This window comes from Tupaia chinensis, unplaced genomic scaffold, assembly GCF_000334495.1.
Source record: "Tupaia chinensis unplaced genomic scaffold, TupChi_1.0 Scaffold000070_1, whole genome shotgun sequence".
In the NCBI taxonomy this organism is placed as follows: Eukaryota; Metazoa; Chordata; class Mammalia; order Scandentia; family Tupaiidae; genus Tupaia; species Tupaia belangeri.
The window spans coordinates 6,186,319-6,202,107 of NW_006159530.1; the positions used below are offsets into that span (position 1 = coordinate 6,186,319).

The 15,789-nt window shown below is 39.9% G+C and overlaps 1 pseudogene; it reads left to right on the top strand.

Annotated features, from left to right (window-relative positions):
- LOC102493594 (dimethylaniline monooxygenase [N-oxide-forming] 3-like) overlaps positions 1 to 15,789 on the top strand; it is a 61,329-nt pseudogene that overhangs the window by 18,045 nt on the left and 27,495 nt on the right.

Consider the following 15,789-nt stretch of genomic DNA (forward strand, 5'->3'; position numbering starts at 1 on the left):
GTCAGCTACATGGGAGTTCAGCGACATAGCCATTACGCTAACTGCTGGTCCCTAGACTGAATTATTCTAAGGAGGTTAAGTCATATGTATGAAATTAAGATGATCTGATGAGTAGGAGTCAATAAAGGAAGCAGAAATAAAACCCAATGGTAACTCAGGGGGGCATTGTGACTGAAATCCGACATGGAGCTTCAATAACGCTTTCCTTCTCTTTCCAGGTTTGTGCAAAGCCCGAGTCGCACACCGGGTGCAGTACATCAGCTACATGGATGAGATTGCCACTGAACTAGGGGTCAAGCCCAACTTGCTCTCTCTCTTCCTCTGGGATACAAAGCTGGCCATGGAGGTCTTCTTTGGGCCCTGTACCCCATATCAGTACTGTCTACAAGGGCCAGGAAAATGGGCTGGAGCACAACAAGCCATCCTCACTCAGAGAGACCGGATCCTCAAACCCCTGAGAACATGTGAGATCGAACACACGAGGCCTTCTTCCTCTAGTCTGTTTTGGGTCAAAAGTCTCTGTGCTGTCTTTTTGCTCTCTGTTCCCATGTTAGTCATCATACAAGTGATATATAATTAAGCTCGCCTGACATAGATACTTAAGGAGCTAGAGAACAGGTATTTTTATTTGAATTGTATCAGAGAGGGTTGACTATATGGGAAAAGACATTAGACTGAATAGCTCGCATATGAATACTTAATGAAAAACTATATATACTCCAATAATGGTTTTCCCCAGTGTTTTATGGGTACCTTCCCAATAATGGTTTTCCCCAGTGTTTTATGGGTGCCTTACAAAAGTTCGCGGAAAATACTTAATATGAAAAATGATGCACACATTTCACTACCTTTTCCACTAAAATAAACTCGTACTCTAATTCCATTTTTCCATGAATCTTTGAAGTCCTCTCATGTGAAGAGATGTTTGAAGATGCATATCTTATCTTCACTTTATTTTAGGAATAATTTGAAGTGGCATACAGGTATACAGAAAATATGAGTGGGAGAGTAATTAAAAGTAGAATTCAATATAAAAGCAAGGATAGAGGCAAAATAAATACACCAGGAATAAAGCTCAAAAGTGCATTCTGTAGTCTCAAAGTATTACCCTCCAGAAAGCATGTTTATTACACAGAGAAAATGTGTCTTTTCTTTGGAAAAATCTGACAGTTCCCCCTTAACCAAATGATCAAACACTATTAAAATAAAGTCACCCAGAAAGTTAGCAATGACTAATTTGATGCAGTAAGAAGTCTAACATCACCAATCTAGTATTGATGCCATCATTATTAATAATATTAATAAATACATTGCTAGGATGTAATCATGTGGAGTAATCAGAAAAATGAAGGGGGTGCAACATTCTCCAGACATCTTATTTGCATTGGAAAGGACAGCCTATGCTATAAAGAAAATGAACTAAGGGAGAAGGTCAGGAAAAATGTTGCACGTTAGCGGAAACTTCAAACGCGCAATGATCAAATGCAGTATTTGAACACTGATTGACAGTTCGGGTACAACTGAAGAACTTTAAATATGCACGGAACATTTGATTACCTTATTGAGTTAATGTTAGTAATATCTGATATAATAAAGGTGTTATAGTTACGTAGTAAAACATTCTTATTTTTAGAAGATGTGTGCAAAAGTAGGAAAAAAGTATCAAAGCTACCATTTATTTATAAAAGGTGAAGGAAAAAGCGAGTGTGTGTAATAGAGAAAATGAAAGGGACAAAATATATGCAACTAGTGATTTTAGGTAAAAGGTGCACAAGAGTTCATTGATTTATTTTTTCTTTCAACCCTTTTGGAAATTGGAAAATCTCAAAAAATAAAGATTTTAGGGAAAAATATATTCTCTGTAATGATCTATATACGTGTGTGACAAGGTGACGAGTGGGCCCCAAATTTGACTTGGACTTTTTTTACTCAGAAGTTTTTTTGTTTGTCTGTTTGTTTGGTTTTTTTTGCCTTAGGGCACATGTGCTCACCAGAGAGAGATAGAGACAGACACAGTGAGGGAAAATGAGAAGTCACCCCAAGGGGTTGATCACACTGCAATCCCTTCCCCTCCATTCTCCTCCTGGGATCTTCAGCATACACATACACATGCCCAGGCTGGTTTTCAAGTCACCAAGTCCAGGACTAGAACCGTTGTCAGCCATGCAGGAGTCTAGCAACATAACCACTAGGCCAACTGCTGGCCCCAAGTTTAATTTTTTATTAACCAAACCAAAAGGAAAACCAAATGACTGGACTCATGAGATTAAAAACAGACCAATTACTAAGGAAAACAATAACTATGTTAGTATTAAAATGAGGTAGGAGTTTCCACTCGACATTCTTATAAGTGAGGACACTGTATTATAATAAAGATATTGTTCAGGGCCAGCAGGTAGTGTGGAAGTTAAGGTGCTGACCTCCCACATAGACAACTGAGGTTCGAGTCCCAGACCTGGCATCTTAAAAATAATGCATACTTACCCAAAATCTCAGAAGGAGAACAGAGGAGAAGGGACTGTGACATGGACATCCCCCCTGGGGGGGGGTGACTTCTCACTTTCCCTCTCACCATCTCTGTCTCTCTCTGGCAAGTGCACACTCCCTATGGTGAAAACCCTAAAAAACAAAACAAACAAAAAAAGTGTATACACACACACACACACACACACACACACACACACACACACAAACCGTGACATCTTCAGCCTAATTGCAACAGAAGCCCTCAAATATGAAGCAGGCCATTCATTGCCTTCTGGTTTCCCAACATTCACCAGTTTACCTCCTTGGTATGTTTTATTAATGCAGTCATTTTCCTGCTGTCTTTGAAGAATCTTTGCTAAATATTATTTCTTAGAACAGAAATTTTTATAACTATCCATAGTATAGTCTGTAGAAATGTCTGGAAGAGGGCAGCACTGAAGGCAGTAGTTTTGATCACAGCTTTTTGTACTTGAGCATGTACTCTTTGAGTTCCAAGACCTCCCTGTGCATGACGGGGGTGTGATGACTGTGATCCAGGCCGGCTGATGCTGGAGTGGGTCGAGATGTGAAGACCGGGGTTGGAGGTGCCTGTCTCTCACTCTGTCTCTTTTTTGTGGGATAAATAACCTTTACTTTAAAAAGAGAGATAATAGCTCTGGACTGGAGTACTTGTTTGCTTGTCCCGTCACCAAGGACATGTGTTTTCACGTTTCTATTCCAACTGGACCTCCTTTCACTTTTTTCTCTAATCTTTCCAGGCAACGCACCTGTCCTCTTCCTTTTCATTCACATTTGCTAATTTTAGCCTAGATAAAAATTCCAACGTGTTTTAGATAGATTTATTATATACAATTTCTAAGTTATAACTCAGGAAAAAGGTAAGTAGGAAATCACTTGAGGATACCAGAACATGTGAGAGAGAAAGAGAGACCTTGCTATGGTTTGAGTGCGAGAGAGCGAGAGAGACCTTGCTGTGGTTTGAGTGCGAGAGAGCGAGAGAGACCTTGCTGTGGTTTGAGTGCGAGAGAGCGAGAGAGACCTTGCTGTGGTTACCTCACACAAGAGATTTCAGTGGAGAGTGGCCTCAGCTTCAGGCATTTCTATGTTAAGTATATATTAGTATACGTTGTGTTTATATTAGCTAATTAAGCATATTAGTGCTAATATTAGTGAGCGTTTTTCAGAAGCCACTCTTTTATTAAAACTTCACATCATGGGCCAGCAAAGAGCGAGAGAGACCTTGCTGTGGTTACCTCACACAAGAGATTTCAGTGGAGAGTGGCCTCAGCTTCAGGCATTTCTATGTTAAGTATATATTAGTATACGTTGTGTTTATATTAGCTAATTAAGCATATTAGTGCTAATATTAGTGAGCGTTTTTCAGAAGCCACTCTTTTATTAAAACTTCACATCATGGGCCAGCAAGTGGCACAGAGGTTAAGGTACTGGATTCCACATGGCTGACTGTACCATTCCCAGACCCAGCAGCTTGAAAACCATGCCTGGTGCATGTGTGTGTGTGTGCCCAAGGTCCCAAAAGAAAAATGGAGAAGAAGGGATTGCAGCATGGCTATCCCCTTGGAAGATGATTTCTCATCTCCCTCTCTTTTTCTCTCTCTCCCTCAGTGAGCACATGCATCCTATAGCAAAACAAACAAACAAAAAAATCACATTATTTCAAATACCTTCTCTAAATAGAGTTCAGAAAAAATTTAAACTGCCAAATATTCTAAAAAGTCAAAATTATAAAAGACACTCCAGGATTTGCTTTCTTTCCTCTAATAATTTAATATTAATGATGCTCAACATTTTAAAGATGATTATTAAAATGTGTGCTCATGGACTGGAGGTGATTTGAATCTATGACATTATGCTACCTTTGTTAAAAGGTGAAAAATCAGACAGATGTTGTGGTACAATGTAGCAGGTAACCATTGAGGGAATGTCTCCCTGAATCAGCTGTTTTGACGCTCTGTTTTATTAATACAGTCATTTTCCTGCTGTCTTTGAACAGGGACAGGGTCAGTAGTTAGTGACTAAACCTACTTCAGCAAGAGTAGATTCTATACCTGAAGTATTTAATTTCTCCAGATCTTCAGGGACTCTTAGAAACTAATTCTTCTGCCTAAGCTATTCCTCATTCCAATATAGAGGCAGTTTAGTTTAACTCCTAAGAGCTTGTGCTCTGGAGCCAGACAGCTTTGAGTTCGAATCCTGGCTCTGCCATTTCCCAGCATGTGTCTTTAGGCAAGCAATGTTCCCTCATTATATTCAGTTTCCTCACCTGTAAAATGGGGGTGATAACATAGTGCCCATTTCATTTTAAATAAATGAATACACTGAACATGTTTAAAATAATACCTCCTAGCCAAGCTGGTGGTGTAGTTGGTAGGAAAGTGAACTACAGGAGCAGAAGGCACATGCCCAACCACAGGAGGCCTGAAAATGCACCAGGCACATGTGCACGTCCCACCATCCTGACAGGCTGGCAGGCGGGGGGCAGGAGATCCTGGCACGATGAGACCCTGCAGAGGGTGTCTCTCTATCTCTCTCTTCCTCTCTCTCTCTCTAAGGTGCATCCACATACTGTCATGAATAAAATAAACAAAAATCAAAAAACGGTACCTGCTGATGAAAGAGTCTGACCCAGTAGGGCCCCAGGATCTGTTTTGAGCTCTTGACCTTTGAGCACTGCTTCCGGTCAGTTCAGCACATTGGCAAGGCCACTGCTGTATGCCCCCCGACCTAAGAACAAAGCTCGGGTCCACTCAATATGTTTGGCAAGGCCGCTTGTTGTATGCTCCAGAAACTGTAACATCCTTGCTGGGAAGCGACCCCCCTCTGACTCTCTAATATACTACTATGATACTACTATAAAAAATTACATAGCTCTCTTGAGTATGTGATGAGATTTTCCCAAAAGTCCCCTGACCACTCCCCTCGGCCCTGATCACCTACTGTCAATTACAATGCTTTATCTCCGTGGTCACAATAGAGGGTGGGCTGAAGTTCTATCTAGGCAGAAATAATCTTGACCTTTGGAAGGCCCTTCAAGATACATTTAACATAAGCTTAAAGACAATCTTTTCTTTACGTAAAATAGGATTAGGCTGAAACTGGCCCAGGACACTCCCACCCTCACCAAGTGAAATAGATAAATATATTAGGATTCCTTAAATTAAGTTTTAGATCCCTATAAAATTATGTAAGTTATCATTCTTTATTGAGATCCATAAGAACTAATATCTATACTTGAGATTTTCTTTTCTCAGCATCGTGCTCGGTAATCACAAGAAGGCTGCCACGTCTCATCAGCTGATAATTATCTCTGCTCACTGGAGCTGCTTTCCCAAAACTGCATTCCATGGAGACCCAGCTACATCAAACGAACAATTGCGGAACTGCAGTAGACCCACCTTTATCCAACCATGAATAGAACCTGTGTTCCCTATTGTTAAAACTTTATGAGCTAATAATTAGAACACGTAGCCACTCACCCATTTACTCGCATATATCACATTTTCAATAAAAAGGCACGATAATTCCTGGCAGTGGTTACTCTTCAGAGAGCGATCTCTGGGAGGTGTCCAACTGAAGACGTGCATGAAAAAGGCACCGAGGCCTTAGTCTTCCTTTCCTTTGCCACCTCCGACGAGTCAATTCACCCCCGCCAAGGCTGGACCCTGGCACACATTGAGACCAGATGGTGGCACAGCAGTTATGCAACTGGACCCACATGGGGAGGGCCTGGGTTCATGTCCCAGGGCGTCCCTGTGCATGCCTGACGTTGAGATCAGGGGCAGCTTGTGGTTGCAGGCCTGTTGACAGGTACTTGTCTCCTGCTCTCTCTCTCTTTGAAGAAATAAGTAAACAAATTTCATTTGAAAAAATAATAAATAAAATAGTACCTCCCATTCAAAATGAGTACTCAAAAAAAGTTATGTTTCTAACTACATAAATGTTAGCTATTATTTCAATCACACTTATGGACCTACTTATAATCTTTTTTTGAGAGATTTTTCTGCTACAGGGCACATGTGCTCACCAGAGAGATAGAAAGCAAGAAATCAACCCCTGGGGGGTTGGCCACGTTGCAATTCTTTCGTCTCCATTCTCTTCTCAGGATTTTGGGTACACGCACACATGTACCTGACATGAATTTCAAGCCAGTAGGTCCAGGACTTGAACTGCTGTTGATCACATGAGAGTCCAGTGTCTTAACTACTACACCATCTACCGGTCTCATGTAATCTTTTATTACTATTATTTTATTTTATGCATTCCATCACTGTACAATACTACATCTTGTAAAATGAATTCACCCAACATGAATCCACTTGCCACCAGTCCAATTGAAGATATCATACATGTTATCAACAGACAATCCTCCATTTCTGTGTTCCTCAAATGTCTTACCTCTCTATTTAAGTCCCATATAATCTTAATGTAAAATTCTTTAGTAAAAAACTTCATATAACATCAAGGTAGATAACTTGGAAAGCAGCTGGCAAGCTCATTGTGTTTCCAGTTAATTCTGTGTCAAGGTGTGTAAAGAATGTCTCCATTCTTACTTCAAGTATGGCAGCACGTCACAGATTCCCTTGTGACCTGCCTGCAACTCATTTCAGTAAGCCCCCAGTGTTAGCTATTTCCATCGTTCTACATAATCCACTGTTGTTGTCCTGCCTGACCTTTTAGGTGGTGTCAGAATCTCTTCTCAGAACAGAAGTTGAAGAGCAGGTTGATTAGCTCAGCATCCAGTTCATTTTCCTGCTTTTAGCCATCATTCAGAATTTCAGCAGGAAAAAAATTATATTTCACTACTTCTAACATCTGATTCTGAGAAGCTGAATTTGCAAAACACATGAAAAATGACAGTGTCAAAACCTTCCTGGGCCAGCCAGGTGTGGTGGTAAAGGGAGCTGGATCCCACATGGCTGTCAACTGTGCAGTTCAAGCCCAGGACTCTGCAGCTTGAAAGACACACTGGGCAGGCCAGCAGATGGCGTAATGGCTACATCACTGGACTCCCACATGACCTACTATAGTTGGAGTTTCAGATCTGGAGGCTTGAAACTCACACCAGGCACATGTGTGTGTGTGCCCATATCCTGAGAGGAAAATAGAGGAGAAGGGATTGAGGCATGGCCATTCTCTCTGGGGTGGGGGTTGCCTTTTCATCCCCATGCTCCCTTTCTCCCTTCAGGGAGCACATGTGCCTTATAACAAATTTTAAATATGAACCAACAGAAAAAAAGTCTTCCTATTTTCACTCCACCTGTGGAGCTTTGTGTGTGGACACTCCATCTCTCAGGATACCACCCTCATTCCCAAGGCTGTCACTACTAGTCTGAGTTCACTGTCTTCTGAGAACTGCATATAGGAATCAGTATAGAAAAAAGAAGACTGCAGCCCTGAACAGCTTCACAGTGTTTTGTCTTGTAGAATTCCCAGGACCAAGTCAGAGTGGCAGATAGGGAGAGCGGGCTGCCTATGAGCCAGCCAAATGCCATTGCATTTCTTCATTTGTGCCTTTACTTGCTCATTCATTCTCTTAACCACAGAGTCTCACCATGTTGCAATTCTTCTCCCTCTGCCTCCTGACTGGCTGGGATCACAGGTGTGTGCCTCAGTGCCTGGTCTCTGGATGGACTATTTGAACCTGCAGAGATGGTGTCTTAGCAGCTGCACCACCACAACTGAGCTCCTAATGCCATCTTACAATAAAATCCCACTTGTCATTTGGCGGGTCATCAGTATCCCTTCTATGTTCATCATTTATTTCTTTTTAAAGCCTTTTGATTTCTTCCTTCCTATACAAAGTATAATATTTTAATATTTAAATGTCATAGTCAATATATATATATATAAAACATATGATAAATCATGAATAGCTTTCTGCTGTTCTGTCTCAGACCTGCATTGACTAAAGTTTTAGTCACACTAATCTTGACTCTTTCTTCATATTCAAGTCTCAAAAATACAAGCAGTGTTGGGGAGTCTAGGGCAGTCACTGTTGCTGGAAGTCTCCACCTTCACAGTCAAACTTACCTGGGTTCAAATCCCAGTTCTACCTCTTACTGCTGCACCACAAGTAACACTGGGCAAGCTGCCTCACCCAACTGAGTGTCTGTGTTTCCATCTGAGACGTGTGGACAGTAACCCTCGGCCAAACAGAGGGGTCATGAGGAGCGAACAACTAAAACATGAATGGCACATCTTAGCAAGGCGCCTTTTAACGTTAGATACCAGGATTACTGCAATTCTCTGCTGCATCCTGTGCTCCTGGGGAAGTCGGGGATGCAAACGAGATCTTGATCTTTGACCAATGGCATGCACACAGCTGTGGAGATAGTGGGACAGCAGGCCCCCTGAACTACCATCATGTCGAGACTGGGAAATCCCCAGAGGAATGCTTTCTTCTTGTCTTAGTTTTGTTTTGTTTTTCTTATTTTTTTTACATTCAATGACACTGTGTATCATTACAACATACCAAATGAATTTTCCCATCATTAATACTGTATATCAGCTTAATCTGAGATATTATGTACATATTATCATCAACAGATCATTTTCCATGTTTGTGTCCCGTAAACATTTTGCTTCTCTCTTCTTCTCTTGATGCCCCCATACTCCCCCATTTCCCGTCCTCCTCCCACACTGTCTCTAGTTCCACAGTTGTTCTCCATGCCTTGATGCCTTCCAGTATTTCAGGTTGTGCCATAAAGTGCCGTTGTTTGGTATATACTGAGGGAGACATGCAATGCTTCTCTGTCATAGCCTGACTTGCTTCACTTAGCATTAAATCTTCCATATTCATCCATTGTCTGTCAAATGCCAGGGTCTCATTGCTTTTTAACTTTTTAAAGATCTTCGGGGAACCAGCAGTTAGTGTAATGACTATGTCGCTGGACTCCCACGTAGTCGACCACGGTTCGCGTCCTGGACCCGGTGGCTTAGAACTCATGCCGGGCACGTGTGCGTGCGTGCCCAAGATCCCAAGAGGAGAATGGAGGAGAAGGGATTGTTGCATGGCCATCCCCTCTAGGGGGAGATTTCTCGCTTTCTGTCTCTCTGTCTCTCTCTGTCTGTCTGGCGAGCTCATGCGCCCTATAGTGAAAAACCTCTTAAAAAAAAAAAAAAAGATCTTCATGCTTTCCTGTGAGAAGCCCGATTGCCTGCAGAACTTGAATGTGTACATGTGAATACTTCTGCACCACGTAGAGCTTTCTTCTAGGGATATAGGAGGCTAATGATGCCATTCTATTCTTCACGCAGTCTTGATTCTGGATCCTCTAAGCTTGGAAGTGGGTTTTATAAACAAGACTAATGGGGCTGAGTCATATCATTTCTGTGTTTAAGGCCAGTGGAGTACTTACTGAGGCATTTCAGCTTGGCATTGTGACTGCTGTATTATCAGAATTCCAACTTCCTGTTATGATCTTGTCGAAAGACTATATTAGGAAGTGTGGAGTTTAACACTTACGTTCATTGACAATGTTGACCATCACTGTCTGTAGGACTATGTGGTATCCCCTCAGCATCTTGGAGCCCCCCAGCAAAGGAGTGTAAGGATAGGAACATAACATTGGCCTAGGAACCCTCATCACCATGGTTAGTCTTGATATCCCAGAGACCATGTAAGGCTAACTTCTTAGTTTGCTGTTATTTACATCTAAATTTAGGATATATCATGTTTTTCTATCTAAACCTTACAAATAATTTTCAGACAATCTTCCATCATCAACTTTTTGCCTCATTCTACAGTTCCTTGTATCTGTATAATAATATTATAGATAATCATTAGTGGGGGGAAAGTCTTCATACTTTCACTTCCTGGGAATTACACCTACACTCTTCTGAGTCCCAGTGCTTCCCAATTATTGTAGGCCTCTAGCACGCTAAATATGTCCACTAAAAAATGTTGATTTGATTATAAATTATTTAAGTGTTTACAACTTTTTAAAACATTTTTGCTACAGGGTGCATGCACTTATAGGAGACAGAGGGAGACAGAGAGACAAAGTGAGAAAGCATGCCCCAGGAAAATGGCCACACTGCAGTCCTTTCTTCTCCATTCTCCTGTCAAGATTTGGGGAATTTCAGTCACATGTGCCCAGTATGCTTTTTATACTGCTGGGTCTGGGACTTGAACTGTCCAGTAGGCCATGTGAAATCCAGCCACCATAAACTCCATGCCCTCTGCTGCCCCACAGATTATTTTATAAGAGTTAAAAAAAGAAAAGAAAAAGGTCAAACTAGGGTCAAGTGGCAGCAGTGATAACGCAACTGAACCCACATAGAAAAGGTTCTGGGTTTGTGTCCTGAAACATTCCTAAGCATGATGGGTAATCTAGGTTGGCTGGAACTGACAGTGGGTTGTGGTATGAGGATAAATGGCCAGGTCTCTCTCTCTCTCTCTCTCTCTCTCTCTCAATAAATAAACTTTAAAAAAAAGACTGACCCTAGAAGTACAAATGAGAATGTGGATAAAGTTCTCTGGCCCCTCTTCCATTCCAAAGTCATTTGGGCAGCAGGAGCACATGGGTCCCCAGACCAGCTAAGAAATGTTCTACTGGATCATTCTCAGCTCCTGCTTGGCAGTGGCAGTGAAAGCCAGTGAGGACTGAAGTCAGAGATCACCTTGGGAACTGCACTGTCTCCCCACCACTTCCAGGAGATCACCTTAGACCTCTGTCTGCCTTTTGCCCACTCAAGAATACTTTCAAAATCATAGTTTCCTGAAGTGCATGTGTGGAACTCATGCCACGAAGCCCCTACTTTCTTCCTCTGCTGAAACCCTGCAGCTCAGCCCCAAGATAACCTGTCCTCAAGAAACTGGGAGACCATTGGAATATCCAGTTCCAGCAACAGTTGTACAGAAATTAGGAAGAAACTTATAATTCATCAGATGACCAGAAACTAGTGCAGAGGCACAAAAAATATGAGAAACCAAGAAAGTATCTCTCCCCAAGAGAAAAGAACAATTCCTCATCATCTTGAAACAGTACAACAGAACTCATAGAAATGTCAGATAAAGAATTCAGAATATATATAATAACAAAACTGAATGAGCTGCAAGAGAAAAAAGACAATGAGCTTCAGAAGATGAGGAAGTTCTTCCATGATTTGAAAGAATTACACACCATAAAAAAAGAAACAAATGGAACTATTAGAGATGAAGGCTATAATAAAGGAATCAAAACCTCCCTTAAAAGTATTAAAAGCAGATTAGATCACGCAAGGGATTGAATCTTGGATGTAGAGGACAAAACTTCTAACCTAGAAAACATTACCAAAAAGATTGAAAAAATAACCAAAAAAAGGACAATATACAAGAAATACTAGATACCATTAAATGTTCAAAGATTCAGATAATTAGTATAGGAGATGAAGAAAATAACAAGGGCTTTGGGACCAGCAGTTAGTGTAATGGCTATGTTGCTGAACTCCCATGTAGTTGACCGTGGTTCAAGTCCTGGACCTGGTGGCTTAAACTCATGCCGGGCGCGTGTGCGTGCGTGTCCAAGATCCCAAGAAGAGAATGGAGGAGAAGCGATTGCAGCATGGCCATCCCCACTTGGGTGTGATTTCTCACTTTCTGTCTCTCTATCTCTCTCTGTCTTTCTGGTGAGCACGCATGCCCTATAGCAAAAAAAATCCTCTCAGAAAAAAAGAAAAGAAAAGAAAAGAATAAGGACTTTGATAATCTACTACATGAAATCCTGGAAGAAAACTTCCCAAGTCTAGAGAAGCACTCAACCAGATCCAAGAAATACAAAAGACCCCATATAGAATCAACCCAAGAAGATCCTGTCCAAGGCACATCATAGCCAGACTGGTCAAAACCACAGATAAAGACAAGATACTAAAATTGGTAAAAGAAAATATCAAGTTACTTACAAAGGTCATTAGGCTAACATCAGACCTCTCATTGGAAATAATGCAAGTAAGAAAAAAATGGGAAGATATATTCAAAGTGTTAAGAGAGAAACCATTTCAAACAAGATTACTATACCCAGCAAAGTCATCCTTCATATGGGAAGAAAAGATAAAAACATTCTCAAATAAACAAAACCTGAAAGAATTTACCAACAAGCCAGCTCTTTAATACATTCTGAAGGGACTGCTATACCAGGAAAACTAAAAAGACAGACAGAAATAAGAGAACAAAGAACAAAAACAAAACAAAACAAGAAATTAGCTAACTTAATGATAGGAACAAGTCTGTAAATGTTTATAATAATGTTGAATATTAATGCGAATAAAAGGCTGCTGTGAAAATAGCCAACTTAAACGTTGGGGCAGATTCAGTTACATGGATAATAACATTGAATGTGAACGGATTACATTCCCCAAACAAGAGACACAGACTGGCCGAATGGACAAAAAAATAGAAACTCTCTATCTGTTGCCTAGAAGAAATGCACCTCATGGATAAAGACATACATAGACTGAAAGTTGAAGGGCTGGGAAAAGGTATTCCATGCAAACGGTAAACAAAAAAAGCTGAAGTCACAATGCTGATTTCAGAAAAAATAGACTTTAAGAAAAATAATGTAAGAAAAGACAAAGAAGGACATGATATAGTAGTAAAAGCACTAATTCATCAAGAAGCTATAATACTTATATATGTCTATACGCCCAACTCAGGAGCACCTAAATACATGAAGGAAAGATTGCTAGATCTCAAAGGAGAGATAGACTGCAACACACTAACTATTGGGGATCTTAACACCCCATTATCTCCTTTGGACCAATTATCTAGACAAAAAAATAAGTAAAGAGATAAAGGATAAAAATGAAACCATAAATCAAATGGACTTGACAAGCATCTTTAGAACCCTCCACTCAAAAATCACAAAATATACATTATTACCCCCACATGGAATCTTTTTGAAGACTGATCACATGATAGGGCACAAAACAAGACTTTACAGATTCAAAGGCATAGAAACAATATGCAACATCTTTTTTTTAAGAATTATTTATTCAATTTATTTGTTCATTTGTTTTAATTTGGCCAGAGAAACAGAGAGAGAGAGAGAGAGAGAGAGAGAGAGAGAGAAGGTCTGGGACTTGAACCATGGTCAGCCATGTGGGAATGTCCAGTGCCTTAACCACCAAGCCACTTGATGGTCCTCAATATCCCGCATCTTCTCCAACCATGATAGAATTAAACTTGATATTTATTTAAGGAAAAAAATGCACAAAAAAAATTATATGGAAACTAAACAACTTACTCCTGAATGACTTCATAACTAGTAAAGAAATTAAGACTCATAAGATTTATGGAAACCTATGATAATGAGTACATGAGTTTCCATAATCTGTCGGGCACAGAAAAAGCAGTCATAAGAAGGAAGTTCATAGCAATTAGTATACATGAGAAACAGAGAGGAAAATGGCAAATGAACAATCCAACATCAGGCCTCAAAGGACTGGAAAAAATATACCAGGAAAAGAGAAACAATCAAGATTCATGCAGAAATAAATGAAATAAAAAAAAACCTATACAGAAAATAAATGAAAGCAAAAGCTGGTTCTTTGAAAAGATAAACAAAATTGACACACCATAAATTAGAATAATTAAGAAGAGAGAAATGAAGCAGATAAATCAACTTTGCCATGAAACAGACAATGTTATAACAGACACAATAGAAATACAAAACGTCCTTAGAAGACACTATGAGCAACTATACACCAACAAACAAGAAAACCGAAATGAGATGGGCAAGTTTCCGGACACATGTAATCTACCAAGAATGAATCAGAAGGACACAGAAAGCCTTAATAGACCCATAACAACCGAGATTGAATCAGTAATAATCTCCCAAGAAAGAAAATCTCAGGTCCTGATGACTTCACTTCTGAATTCTACAAAACTTAAAGAAGAGTTACCTCCCATTATGCTCAAGTTATTTTTAAAGATCTGAAAGGAAGGAATTCTCCCAAATTCATTCTATGAAGCCTCCATCACCCTCATCCTCAAAACAGACAAGGACATGACAAGGAAGGAAAACTACAGACCAATAATTCTGATGAATAGAGATGCAAAAACCTGAACCAGATACTAGCAAATCATATACAACAACATATTAAAAAGATTATACATCACAAGCAGATAGACTTTATTCCAGCGATGCAAGAGTGGTTCAACGTAGGTAAAATCATAAATATAACACACCATATTAACAGAAAGAAAGATAAAAACCATTTGATCATATCAAGCAATGCAGAAAAAGCATTTGATACAATACAATATCCCTTCATGATTAAGATTCTCAGCAAAATTGGCATAGGAGGGTCCTTTCTCAACACCATACAAGCTGTTTATGGAAAGCCTATAGCTAACATCATAGGGAATGGGGAAAAGCTGAAAACTTTTCCACTAAAAACTGTTAGAAGACAAGGCAACCCACTTTCTCTACTCCTTTTCAACGTAGAGCTGGAAGTCTTAACCAATCCAATCAGAAAAGAGAGTAAAATGAAAAGGAATCGTGTAATTATTTGTTTTGGAAGATGACATAATTGTATACATAGAAGATCCAAGTATATCTATGTAAAAACTCCTAGAAGTAATAAATTAATATAGTAAAGTAGCAGAATGCAAAATCAGCTTACAAAAACACATAGTATTTTTATATACGAATAACAAGCAGACCGAGGTAGAACTGAAGAAAGTATCCCCATTTACCATAGCCACAAAAAATATAAGATATCTAGGAATAAATGTATCCGAAGGAGTTAAAGACCTTTGCAAGGTAAACTATAACAACCTGAAAAAAGAAATCAAAACTGACACAAAAAAGGGAAAGGACATCCCATGTTCCTGAATTGGAAGAATTAATATAATCAAAATAGCAATTCTACCCAAGTTAATCTACGTATTTAATGCAGTCCCAACCAAATTACCAGAGACATCCTTCACAAATTTAGAAAAAGCAATCCTAGGGACCAGCAGTTGGTGTAATGACTATATTGCTGGACTCCCAGGTAGTCAACCACAGTTTGAGTCCCAGAACCGGTGACTTAAATTCATGCTGGGCACGCATGCGTGTGTGCCCAGGATCCCAAGAGGAGAATGGAGGAGAAGGTATTGCACTGTGGCCGTTCCCCCGGGGGTGGGGGTTGATTTCTTGCTTTCTATCTCTCTGTCTTTCTCTGTTTTTCTGGTGAGCATATGCACCCTATAGCAAAAAAATTCTCCAAAAAGAAAAAGAAAGAAAGAAAGAGAATGAAAAAAAGAAAGAAAGAAAGAAAGAAAGAAAGAAAGAAAGAAAGAAAGAAAGAAAGAAAGAA